Below are 14947 nucleotides of genomic sequence, written 5' to 3'. Positions count from 1 at the left end.
TGGAAGAACACAGCCTTACCTACAGAATGGCCAAAGAGATGGAACCTGAGTCTGATCAGGACTTTTAAACCAGCTGCCAATTTGCATGAAATACAGAAGACAGAGAACCATGTTGAACTACATCATAAGTGTGCAAGATGAATATATAAAAATCAATTGTATTTCTGTACACTAGCAATGAATAATTCAAAAATAAAATTAAGAAAACAGTTCTATGTACAACATAAAAAAGAATGAAATACTTAGAAATAAATTACCAAAAGAAGTACAAAACATATTCTCTGAAAACTACAAAACATTATTGAAAAAAATTAACACCCAAATAAATAGAAAGACATCCTCTGTTCATAAATCTTTTCTCTCTCACAGCTTAGTCAAGAAAGTTCAAAATCCTGTTCTTTATCTTTGAGAATGTCTTCTAACATAAGAGATTAAATAGAAAATAACAATGAGTTCATTCCTCATAATGGCTCCTACAAATAAAAATGAAAGCTCTAAGATCAATAGATTTATAAGAAAACAGATAAAAATTTAAATGAGGTAAAACATATTGCTTGTTATTTACTTATCCCCGGGAACTGGCCAGATTCCCAAGGCTCAGGAAGCTTCATGATTACTCCCTTCTTTATCTGTTAGTTCCCAAGACTTGCTAGCACCGTTTCTGCTGACCTGCATGTAGTCTAGCAGTTCGGCATGTAGCTCTTTCAGGGTCTTTGTTTAGTCAAAGGCCTACTGTTGCCTCTGAAGCCTGAATAAGACTATTTTACTAGCTTCCCCAACACCTTCCAATACCAGTGGAGCTCCAGGAAATGCCAAAAGATGACCCAACACATGAAGGCCTGGTCAGGGTTCCATAAATTTATTTAGATAAAAGATGAAAGCATCAGAAGATACAGGAGGATTTTGTGGACTTCTCACATCTCAGCTCAGATGTTACCCCTGCAAGAAGGTCTTCCTTTACAGAAAACATAGTTTGCAAGAGTCTAATTGAACATTTTCATAGGAAATAATCATTTGAGTTACTAAATCTATAGATATAAAACTATAGAAAAGTTATATTTATTGAAAGTCTAGGCTAAGCATAACATATGCTAAATGTTGTAGAAAATATAAAAACAGAAGTTTGATAGCCTCAAAAACATGATTACCATGATCAGAAGGCTACAGACACCCAGAAAAAAACATTCTATATAAATAAAGATATAGATAGAAGAGTAAATATACACAAACATTTGCAGATAATAAAACCACCTTGAATCAGAAATGGAAACAGATATGGGGAAAAAACAGGGAGAAATAAAAAAAAGAGTTGCTTGAACTCAGGAAAGAAATGGAAGAAAAGACAAAATTATCTCAGAAATGAAAAATATAAGATTCTTAAGGCAGAATCATGTCAAATAAAAATGTAACAAAGGCATTGAAGAAAGGCAGGAAAATGACCAAGAGAATGAAAATGACATAAAGAAGTAAAAAGGGTGGAAATAGAAGACAGGTAAAGTAGGAATAATATTTATATTATCAGAGTCACTGGAAAAGAAAAAGAAAACAATGGAACAGAAATAATATATAAAACTATAGCCCAAGAAAAAGTTCCAGAAATTTTTAAAAAATCACCTAAATCTACACATTGAAAAGGTTTACTGAGTAGCTGGCAAAAATGATGAAGGCATTTTCTTAGTAAAATAACTAGATTTTAAAGATAAATTTAAAATCTTCAAGACCTCCAAGCAAAAATTCAAATAATTTACAAAGTCAAAATAATTAGATTGACAGATTTTTCAAAACCAAATACAAGACAACTATGAATCAATCTTTATAAAAATATTCAGTAAAAGAAAATGTGAAAAAAAGCATTTTATGTTCAACCAAGCTGTCCTTTAAATATCAAGCTTAGTAAATTCATTTCTAACATAGAAGAACACAGGAGATTCTGCACTTAGCAGCCCTTCTTGAGGAATTAACTAGCGAAAGAATTTCAACCAAGCAATGATGAGGAAACCTTCATCAAAAGGATCAATAATAAGTGTAATAAAATATATAAATGTACATATAAGACTAAAACAATATGGGATAAAAGTGGAAGACTAAAATACAAATGTTACATGCTGTGACATAGTAGAAATTAAACAACTAAAAAAATGGAGTAGAACAAAGAAGGAAATAGTGAAACAGAAAAGGCTCATTGCTATATAGGCAATAGGTGAGCATTAAAGAATGCTGAAAAAATAGTATAAACCAGATAGTAAAAAGTTAGATAAGAAAACATGGAACTAAATATATTTTTAAAAGGGGTAATCACAAGAATAAAAATACAAATCTTCCTAAACACAAATAATAAATGAACAAAGAAGAACATAAAGAATATACATCTCATAGATGAAGACACAGAGCAAATACAACAAAATATTCATAATTACAAAATATCATGACAATTGAAAACAAATATATCAGTCATATCAATAAATGTGAATGTATTTAACTCACTTGTTTAATAAAAAAACAATTTCCAATTTGGCTCACAAAACAAGGCCCAAATATATGCTGTAAACAAGAGACAACCATAAATCAAAGTAATTCAGAGATGCTAAAAAATAAAGAAATGGATTTCCACTTACAGGAAGATAGAATAGACACACTTTTCCCTATTTCTCCCACTAAGTACAACTAAAAGTCCTGAATATTATACATAAAATAAACATGAAAAGTCTCTGAAAGGTGGAAAGAAGGCAGACCAGCTAGGGCTCTCCAGACCTAAGGAACAAATCATAGTGAGTTTCTTGGGTTTTCTCTTTTGGCTCATGAGTCCTAAACTTTGAGCTGAAAAAAGCAGCTACCTCGAAAAGCCAAGGTACACAGACAAAAACAAACAAAAAAAAACCTGCTCTCTTTAAAAAAGGACTAAGAAAGGGGCAGCTTAGCATGTCATAAATATATAGATAATAAACACACTACTCCAGTCAAACAACACAGAAAAAAACTGTGGCTCACCCCAACCTATGCCAGAAAAGGCGAAGTAGGCAGCCTAGACTTCCGCCATCATGCTTGCCTTCCACATAGCAAAGACTGTAAAAGAAGAGCAATTAGCCTGTCATATATAATAAAACTCACTCTTGTTGTCTCCTTTTTGTCAATATGGTTTGCTGTTGGGCCTCCAATATTCTGGACCTCTCACCTATGTGTACCTCTGCCTGCCTCATGAAGTTGGCCTTTGCACTAGACCTGTGAGATATAACAGCTAGTTTTGGTCTCTGCTCTTCAGACTGACCTTGATGCCCTCCACATTCCAAAATTACACACAAAATTATGTAAAGTCTCTAAATGGCTTTAGCTTTTTATTTCCCACTTGTTTTTAAATTTGTTGAAACAATACCACTTTCACTAGATTACTTGTTGAAAGGACAAAAAAAAAAAAAAAACCATGGAAAAGAAATAAAAGCTAATAGTCAACACATGTTAAAAACCACTACCACTAAATATTTGAGAGTTATTTGCTTATGTAAGGGGAAACTTCACCCAAGCCACTGCAAATAATTTTCAAATGATGTTGCATAATATTACCAAATATTGGGCATTAGAATAAAATGCTTATTTTCTGATCATGTGAGATTTCTCAAACAGATCCAGACGTAGTGTAACGTCTCTTCAGGACAGATTGTATTAGAAGATATTTTTAAAGTTCTCAAAAAAAATGAAAGTCATGTTTTACATCTAATAAAATAAAGTATTTCTTGAATTTGAAAGGTAATGTTATATTTGTATTATCTGCTCAACTATGAGATGACTTTGGGACAATATCTTTATGAAAAGATAAAAACCATTGCTTTATCATTTCTCCAATAGGACACCAAAGGCACAGGCCATAAGAGAAAAAAACAAACAAATTGGACTTCATGAAAATTTAAAAATTTGTGCACCAAAAGACAATATCAACAGAGTAAAAAGGCAACCTATAGAATGGGAGAAAATATTTGCAAATTATATATCTGATAAGGGATTAATGTCCAGAATACCTAGAGAATTCCTATAATTCAAAAATTAACAAAAGAACCTTATTCAAAAATAGTCAGTGGACTGAATAGACGTTTCTTCAGAGAAGATATACAAATGGCCAATAAGCACATGAAAAAATGCCCAACATCAAAACTTTAACAAGATACCATCTTGAGATACCATCTCACACCCATTAGGCTGGCTACTAAAAAACAAACAAACAACTACAACAACAACAGAAAATATAAAGGGTTGAAAAGAATGCGGAGAAATTGGAACCCTGTGTACTGTTGATGGGAATGTAAAATGCTGTAAGATGCTGCAGCTGCTGTGGAAAACAGTATAGCATCTCCTCAAAAATTAAAAACAGAATTATCGTATGATCCAGCAATTCCACCTCTGGATATAAACGCAAAAGAATTGAAAGTAGGGTCTCAAAGAGATATGTATAACCATAGTCATAGTCATAGCAACATTATTCACAATAGCTAATAGCTATTCACATGAAAGCATCCAAGAGTCTATGGATATATGAATGGCTAAGCAAAATGTGCATATGCATACCATGGACTGTTATTTGGCCCTCAAAAGGAAGGAAATTCTGACATATGCTACAACATGGATGAAACTTGGGGTTATTATACTAAGTAAAATAAGCCAGTCACACACGCACACACATGCACACACTGTATATAAGATACTTAGAGTACTCAAAATTATAGAAAGTATAAAGTATCTGTTGGGACATCCAGAAAGCAGTTAGATGTCAGATTGTCAGAGGAGTGGACTGGGATAGAAATAAACTTTAAACTCAAATAGGTCCACAAATAATCAATTTATCCCCCAATTTATTCTTACACCTATTTTCTCTATCTTGATTTTAATATCTCATCCATTCCATTTTCCAAAACCAAAACTGTTTCTCTTTCCCTTCCCCAAACCAAATTGATTCCACATTTAGTTGTAAATCAATAACTTCTCTTCATTCTAACTCTCACTCAGCCTGAATTATCTCTCCTGGGTTCCTGAAATGCTTTCTCAGGGGGCTTCGTGTCTCTCATTTCTCCTCCCTCCTCCTAATCTATCCTCCAGACTGCTCCCAGGATTATCTTTAAAAAATATTGTTCTGTTCTGGTTTCTCACCTAGTAGCTGGTATCATCAGTGATTCTTCATCACTATCAGGATAAAAATCTGTATTTCTTAACATGGTCCTGTTTACTTTTCTAGACTTATCTGTTGCTACCTTCCCCCTTAAGGACAGGAACGTTTTAAATTATCTTTGTTTCTCCTAACACAAAGTGTGGTAAAAGCAGGCACTTAATGTTTTTCAAGTAAAAGAATAAAGAAGGATCGTTTCCCTTAACAAACAATATTATTTTGTGTTCCTCAGTCTTTTGCACAAGTCTAGAAAACCTTTACATCCCACACCACACTGCTGCTCTCCACTGTCTCTAACGTTCACTGATTTGTCCTTCCATATTCAGTTCAGGTGTCACTTTCTTCAGTGTATCTTCACTCACTCCTCCCTACCAAATAGAGTAAATCAATTTCTCTTCTCTGACATACTTTATCATGGTGATACTATTCTACATAGCAACAAGCAATTATAATTAATTTGTTTACATATATTCTTTCTTAACAGGCTTGAGGATAGTATTTCAATCAGCTCATACATTCCCAAAGTTTGGCATAGAAATTAGCTAAAAAAAAAGAAAGAAAGTAGTAACATAGAAAGGGTACAACAAATGATTTTTCAGAGAATAAAGGAATAAAAGTATAAATCAAAACATAAGAAATTTGGTAAGGGAGATTTATAACATATATCATTATAGTAGAGCTACTGTCTATTAGAGTAAATATTTTCAAATATTCTAACTATTATCATAGGTGTATTCTTGACATGGTATGCTGTACTTTCAAGAAATAATAATTCATGATCAATAAACTTCCAAGCCTAGGAGTTTTGAAAAATATTCCAAAAAACTAGAACTAATCACAACAAAGAGAGTGAAAAGGAGACATTTCTCTGACAAAAACAGAAGGACTAATTTTATCCAAAATAGAATTAAAACACACATTTTCAAATTCAAAAATCTTTGTTTTGACTTCTATTGCTTATTTCTCTAAATTTCTTCTTATCTTAGAACAGAAGTCTCAGTGTACCGTTTCATGGTCTAAAATAGCCTGACCAATTTCGAGACCAAACACACTTTGCTAAGCTTTAGATCAGGATGCAAATTCTTGCCCAAAAGTAACTCGTAACTGTTCATCCATCACAAATCAGTGGGTAAAAAGAAGTATTTGGGATCTGGGTATGCATAAGCTTTGCTCTGAGGAGGCCAGAATTTGATTTTATACAGGACACATTCCTTCAATGGAATTAGAATGTTCTTACAAGAAAGGAGAGAGGGATATTTGTAGGGTTAAAAACCAAAGGATATAATAGTGGCTGGCATATAGTAGATGGTGGATAAGTGTTTGTTAAATAGGATTGATTATTTGTGATTGAATAAAATAGAGTATTGATTGATTATCTGTGATTGAATAAAACAGAATATGTTTGTTAATTCCTATTTACTATCACTTACATAACAGAGAGGATTTGAGAAGCAATCCTTGCCTTAAAGTGTCTTTTCCTTATAGAAAGACTCAGCAGTAACTCCTCTGACAGATGACCACTATGAAATTATTCTTATGAGAACAAATTGTTGCATGTGAAAGCTATAAAGTTAAATGTTACTTGAATTATTAATAACATTACCCCCCCCCCCAACCACACACACTATTCCATATATAACTAATAAGTTTACCCCTCAAATGTTAAGGAGAAAATGAGAGTTGAGATAGTGCCTACAAAGGGGTAAAAAAAGTAGATCCAGAGATGAAGAAAATGTTTTTTGAGGAGACTCCATGGATAAGTTAGGGAAGAGAGGACTCCTCTGCTGTGGAGGCTCCTGTAGCTGGAACAAATATCTGAGACAACTTTCACTGTATCTCATAATTTTGCCTAATTGAGAATATAAGGCATTGATCACCACCCCCAACTCTCAACCATGCCTGCCTTAAGATGAAGCAGCTTTATATGGACCCCTTTCATTTCACAGTTCTCTGAAGACCATACCTTATGAAGCTCCAGGAAGTCCTTTAGACTTGTCTAGTCACCCTAGGGCATTCATTTCTTAGTTACCTCTCTAAGAACCCAATGCCAAAAAGGGGTAATTCATCCATACCACTCTTCTGCCTTCTGTTTTCTTTGTTCCCATCCTGGGGAGAATGAGAAATCCAAAACATCACTTAGAGCCCCTGCTGTAATTTTTAGTTTAGCTATAAATAGCCTTAGAACAAAATGATCTGCTAGAAAGAAAATCTAAGGAAACTTCAATAGGTATTTGACATCCAAATCAGAGAGTCTGCTTATAGCTTTCCAGAGCTTAGGAGCCAAGCTCCAAGAAGAGTCAAGAATGGCTTTTCCAAAATCCCCATAACGGACAAATAACTTCCCTTCAGCCTGCACCTGATCACCATTCAATGTGGAGGCCTTTCTTTTGTTCCTTAAGCTGTTGAGTGCTCTTATTCTATGATTTATTGAAAGCTTTTGTTTCATAATTTGTTGAGGGCTTACTGAGTAAAGACCAGATGCCAAGATACAAGCTTTACATATGTCACTTCTGTTTTGATGGAAAATTTTTAAATGAAGTTCTTCCATACCTAAGCCAAAGTTTTTTTTTGGAATTTATATTGCTACTATTCAGTGAAACTGGACAAAGCATTTTAGATATATTTATTCCACCTTTTTCTTTCGACCACTGCCCTAGTTTAACCCGTCTTTGGACCATCCACAAACAGATCATAAAAATTATCATCAGCAGAAAAGAAGACTAAAAATTTAAAACCAGAAAACAACCAAGGCTTGATCTAAAGTTTATTGTGGTTATTAACAAGTTTATATTTCAGTGCCAAGGTGACTATGGAGGGTATGGAGGGAAAAAAAGAGTAAATGATGGTGTATGTGTTCTTTTTGTTTTTGATAATTTTAATTCCATTCCTCAAATTGCTCCAAAAGCACATTTCCCCTTTATCTTCAAAATACCTTTCTTTTACATTCTGTTTATTGTCCCTCCTTGTAGCCTTCATTTTTCATTTCCACCTACAAATGTTTGAGTTGATAGGGAAAGGAGAAAAATGAGGCTTAGGAAAGCTTAATGATGAGAAGTAAAAATGATTTCAGAGCTATTAAATAAATTTAGTTTTGTCCATGCAAAGGCCAACTGCAAATGTTATTTGGGTTTCTATGAAGCCAATTGTATTTAGTCATGAGAAAACTTTTATTGAATAAAAATAAGGTGAAATCATCAAAATGGCTGTATAGGAGTTTTCTACCATCTTCCTCCCCAGAGAAAATAGACTTTTGACTATCATCCATGAATGACAGAGCCTCTGTGGATTTCCAAAGTTCAGCAGAGAAGATCCACATACCAATGGAGCAAAAAAAGTCTGAGATTGGACTCGTTGAAGAGGGTAGGAGGAGCAGTGTTACTTTACCTGTGTCACTTCCCCCAGGGTGAACAAAGTGCCAAGAGAGACCTTCTTGGCCCATGATTTCTGCCACAGGGGAAACTGAGAACATGTGAGTGAGCACCTGATTTCCCCAGCTGTGCGGGTCACTGCCATTTCTTTCTTGCTCCACCCACAGTACTGCATCATGAACTGCACAGCTGGGAGGCAGTGAGTGGCTGGGAGAACAGCAGCCTGGGCTATGAATGAAAGATATCAAAGAAATGCAGATCCTACTAACTGCTTTGCAGACTCCATCAGGAAGACCACCCATGAGCCTCTGGGGCTGCCTCACCTGCAGATCATCCCAACTGGCCCATGGGTTCCTCCAACACTCCACATGCCTCATTCTCCCTCCCCCACCATGCACCCCAGGCCAGCTCCCTATGTTTGCCCCTAACTGCAGACAGTTAGTGAATGTGTGTAGAAAGAGACTCAACTCTGCAGGTTTGGGAAAAAGTACACAAACCTGAACATTCCATACCACACTAGGGAAAGCAAACAAGACACAGTGAGCACCTGGCTTGGCTTGGCAGGATCCAGAGAAGGCATATAATCTTGAGAATTCCTCCTCAAGAGGACACAAGAAATGTAGAGCAGGCATATCCATATAAAAGGTCTGAGAAAGCCTCAGAATCCTTAATAAGGAAGTACAAAAGAGTTTTTGAATGAGCTCAAAGTTAAGTTGCTATCATCTTAAAACAGACTGTTTTATCTATAAGAGGTTTTATGTGAGCCTCCTGGTAACCACAAAGTAAAAACCTATAGCAGATACACAGAAGATAAAGAGAAGGGAATCAAAGTATACCATTACAGAAAATCATTAAGTTACAAAAGACAGCAAGAGAGGAAGAAAGAAACAAGGGAACTACTTAACAGTCAAAAAACAATAAAATGCCATTAGTAAGTTCTTAACTATCAAGAATTTCTTCAAATGTAAATGGATTAAATTGTCCAATCAAAAGGTACAGAGTGACTAAATGGATTTAAAAAAATGACACACAACTATATGCTGCCTACAATAGACTCATTTCAGCTTTAAGAACACACATAGTTTCCAACCGGGAGAATGGAAAATAGTATTTAATGCAAACGGAAACCAAAGAGAACAAGGGTAGCTAATTTTTTTTTCTTTTAGATATTTATTTATTTATTTATTTGGCCACACCAGGTCTTAGTTGCGTCATGCAGGTTCTTTAGTTGTGGCATGCGGGATCTTTTAGTTGTGGCCTGTGGGCTCTTTTAGTTGTGGCATGAGGGATCTAGTTCCCTGATCAGGGATTGAACCCAGGCCCCCTGCATTGAGAGCACGAGTCTTAACCCTGGACCACCAGGGAAGTCCCACAGGGGTAGCTAATCTTATATCAGACAAAATAGACTTTAAGTAACAAGGGACAAAAAAGGGTCATTATATAACGATAAAGGGGTCAATTTATCAAGAGAATATAACAATTCTAAATATATATGCAACCAACATCAGAACACTTACATATACTAAATATAGTAAGCAAATACTGATAGATCCGAAGGTAGAAATAGACAACAATACAATAATAGTAGGGGCCTTCAGTACTCCACTTCCAACAATGGATAGATTATCCATACAGAAAATTAATAAGGAAACATTGAACTTTAACTGTACTTCAGACCAAATAAACCTAACAGGTATATACAGAATATTCCATCCAACAGCAGCAGAATACACATTCTTCTCAAGCACACAAGGACTATTCTCCAGGATAGATCATATGTTAGGCGACAAAACAAGTCTTAGCAAATTTAAGAAGATTGAAACCATACTAAATATCTTTTCTGACTACAGTGTTATGAAATTAGAAATCAATAACAGAAAGAAAACTGGAAAAATTCTCAAATATGTGGAGATTAAACAATAGGCTATTGATCAACCAATGTATCAAAGAACTCAAAAGGGAAATCAAAAAATATCTTGAAACACATGAAAATAGCATACCAACAGTTATGGGATGCAGGAAAAAAAGCAGTTCTAAGAGGGACGTTTATAGTGATAAACATCCACATTAAGAAAAAAGATCTCAAGTAAATTACTTAAATTTATACCTCAAGAAACCAGAAAAAGAAAAACATACTAAGTCCCAAGTTAAGAGAAGGAAGGAAATAACAAAGATTAGAGCAGAAGTAAACGAACTAGAGAACAAAAAAATAACAGAAAAGATCAACAAAACTAAGAGCTGTTTTTTTTTTGGAAAGGTAAATAAAATTGAACATTTAGCTAGACTAAGAAAAAAAAGAGAGCTTCCCTGGTGGCACAGTGGTTAAGAATCCACCTGCCAATGCAGGGGACACGGGTTCGAGCCCTGGTCTGGGAAGATCCCACGTGCCACAGAGCAACTAAGCCCATGCGCCACAACTACTGAGCCTGAGCTCTAGAGTCCATGAGTCACAACTACTGAGCCCGCGTGCCACAACTACTGAGCCCATGCACCTAGAGCCCATGCTCCACAACAAGAGAAGCCACCGCAATGAGAAGCCCATGCACTGCAACAAAGAGTAGCCCCCGCTTGCTGCAACTAGAGAAAGCCTGTGCAGCAATGAAGACCCAATGCAGCCAAAAATAAATAAAAATTAATTAATTAATTAATCTAAAAAAAAAAAATTTTCCTCTAGGATCAGGAATAAGCCAAATATGCCTATTCTTGCCACTTTTATTCAACACAGTATTGGAAGTCCTAGCCAGAGGATTTAGGCAAGAAAAAGAAAAGTTATCCAAATTGGAAAGGAAAAAAATTCAAATTGTCTCTGTTTGCAGATGACATGATATTATATACAGAAAACCATCTCATTTACAGTAGCATTAAAACAATTTTTAAGAACATTTGGAATAAATTTAATCAGGAGGAGAAAAATCTGTGCCCTGAAACATGAAGACACAGATGAAAGAAATTGAAGACACAAATACATGGAAAGATATTTCATTTTATGAACTGGAAGAATTAATATTGTTAAACTGTCCTTACTACTCAAAGCCATCTATAGATTAAATACGATGCCTATAAAAATTCTAATGTTATTTTTCACAGAACTAGAACAAACAATCCTAAAATCTGTATGAAACCACAAAAGACCCCGAATAGCCGAAGCAATTCTGAAAAAGAAAAACAAAGCTATGGGCATCACACTTCGTGATTACAAGCTATATTACAAAGCTATAGTAACCAAAACTGTATGGTACTAGCATAGAGACATACTCACAGATAAATGGAACAGAATTGAGAACCCAGAAATAAGCTTATGCATTTACAGTCAACTAATACTTGATAAAGGAGCCAAGAATAGTCAGTAGAGAAAGGATAATCTCTTCAATAAATGGTGTGGGGAAAACTGGATATTCACATGCAAAAGAGTGAGACTGGACCCTTATCTTACACCCCTCACAAAAATTAACTCTAAATGGATTAAAGGCTCAAATGTAACACCTGAAACTCTAAAACTCCTAGAAGAAAACATTGAAAAACTCCTTGACATTGGTCTTGGCAACAATTTTTTGTATATGACACCAAAAACATAAGCAACAAAAGCAAAAATCAACAAGTTGGCCTGTATCAAACTAAAAAGCTTCTACACAGCAAAAGAAACAGTCAACAAAATGAAAAGGCAACCTATGGATTGGGAGGATATCCTGATATGGGGTTAATATGCAAAATATATAAGAAACTCATATGACCCAATAGCAAAAAAAAAAAAAAAAAAAATCCAATTAGAAAATGGGCAGAGGAACTAAATACACATTTTTCCAAAGAAAATATACAAATGACCAACAGGTACATGAAAAGGTGCTAACTTCACTAATCATCAGGGAAATGCAAATCAAAAGCAATGAGGTATCACTTACACATGTTAGGATGGCTGTTATCAAAAAGACAAGTGACAACATGTTGGCAAGGATGTGACAACATGGGAACCCTGTGTCTTGTTGGGTGCGATGTAAATTGGCAGAGCCACTATAGAAAGCAGTATCGAGATTCCTCAAAAAGTTAAAAACAGAATTACCATATGATCCAGCAATCCCACTTCTGGGTCAAAATGGATTAAAGACCTAAATGTAAGGCCAGACACTATAAAACTCTTAGAAGAAAACATAGGCAGAACACTCTATGACAGAAATCATAGTAAGATCCTTTTTGACCCACCTCCTAGAGAAATGGAAATAAAAACAAAAATAAACAAATGGGACCTAATGAAACTTAAAAGCTTTTGCACAGCAAAGGAAACCATAAACAAGACGAAAAGACAACCCTCAGAAATGGAGAAACTATTTGCAAACGAAGCAACTGACAAAGGATTAATCTCCAAAATATACAAGCAGCTCATGCAGTTCAATATCAAAAAACAAACAACCCAATCCAAAAATCGGCGGAAAACCTAAACAGACATTTCTCCAAAGAAGATATACAGATTGCCAACAAACACATGAAAGGATGCTCAACATGACTAATCATCAGAGAAGTGAAAATCAAAACTACAATGAGGTATCACCTCACACCAGTCGGAATGGCCATCATCAAAAAATCTACAGACAGTAAATGCTGGAGAGGGTGTGGAGAAAAGGGAACCCTCTTGCACTGCTGGTGGAAATGTAAATTGATACAGCCACTATGGAGAACAGTGTGGAGGTTCCTTAAAAAGCTAAAACTACCATATGACCCAGCAATCCCACTACTGGGCGTATACCCTGAGAAAACCATAATTCAAAAAGAGACATGTACCACAATGTACATTGCAGCACTATTTACAATAGCCAGGACATGGAAGCAACTTAAGTGTCCATCGACAGAGGAATGGATAAAGAAGATGTAGCACATATGTACAATGGAATATTACTTGGCTGTAAAAAGAAATGAAATTGAGTTATCTGTAGTGAGTTTGATGGACCTAGAGTCTGTCATACAGAGTGAAGTCAGAAAGAGAAAAACAAATACTGTATGCTAACACATATATATGGAATCTAAATAAAAAACAAAAAAAAAAAAGGTTCTGATGAACCTAGGGGCAGGACAGGAATAAAGACATAGAGGTAGAGAATGGACTTGAGGACATGGAGAGGGGGAAGGGTAAACTGGGACGAACTGAAAGAGTAGCATGGACGTATATACACTATCAAATGTAAAATAGATAGCTAGTGGGAAGTAGGTGCATAGCACAGGGAGATCAGCTCAGTGCTTTGTGTGCACCTAGAGGGGTGGGATAAGGAGGGTGGGAGGGAGATTCAAGAAGGAGGGAATATGGTGATATATGTATACATATAACTGATTCATTTTGTTATACAGCAGAAACTAACACAACACTTGTGAAGCAATTATACTCCAATAAAGATGTTAAAAAATAAAAATAAGCTGATTCTAAAGTTCATATACAACACTAACAAGGAAAAGTCAGTAGGGAAATTCTGAAGATTACTGATGGATTATCAGTTTTTCAGAAGTCAAAGCACATTATAAAACTATAATAATTAATCCAGCACATGAATGTCATAAAGCTACAATAAAAAGCATATGATTAGCTATAATAATGGAAAACTGATAATGGGAAAAGGAAATCCAATAGTAGATGAAACACACAAAGAGATATGGTATACAATAAAAGTGGCATTTCAAATCAATGAAGAAAATCAGCTTATTCAGTAAATGCTGTCATCATCAACAATTAAAAAAAATGTAAATCTACTAGATGAAAATATGGGAGTATCGTGTAAAATAAACTTGGAGTAAAAATTTTCTAAGTGTAGCACAAAACTCAGAAGCCAAATAAAAGATTGATAAATTCAACTACCAAAAATTTTATCAAGGCCAAGAATAAAGTCTATAGAAGGAAAATAAAATTAGGAAAAATATTTACAACTCATATCACAGACAATGTGTTAACTTCATTAACTGATAGTAAACTTTTACAAATTTTAAAAGGGTCAACAATCCAACTAAAATTTCAGCAAAGGCTATGAACAAAATGCAGAAGAAGAAAACTTAATAAAATAAAACCTCAACTAGGTCTTAACCATCTGCAGCTACAGATATTTTCCTCTTGTCAGTTTGACAAAGATTACAAAGTGTTATTTTCAAAAAAACAAAAATTGCTACCAAAGGTGTGGGAAAACAGGCATTTTCATACATTACCAATGGGAGTGTAAATTGAAACAGCCACTGAGAAGGGTGATTTAACAATGGCAGTTCAAATAAAAAAATGTGCGTATTCTTTGACCCAGAAAAACCACTTCTATAAATATAACCTGATTTATATTTGGAACTGATATATGCAGAACTTATTCATTTTAACATTGTTTATAAGATCAGAAGGTTGAAAACAACTTAAATCTCTATTACTAAGGGTCTAGCTAAATAAATTGTGGGTACACATCTATGCAATGGA

The sequence above is a fragment of the Eschrichtius robustus genome, chromosome 6 (assembly GCF_028021215.1).
Source record: "Eschrichtius robustus isolate mEscRob2 chromosome 6, mEscRob2.pri, whole genome shotgun sequence".
Taxonomy (NCBI): Eukaryota; Metazoa; Chordata; class Mammalia; order Artiodactyla; family Eschrichtiidae; genus Eschrichtius; species Eschrichtius robustus.
Note: the sequence above shows the minus strand (reverse complement) of the source record.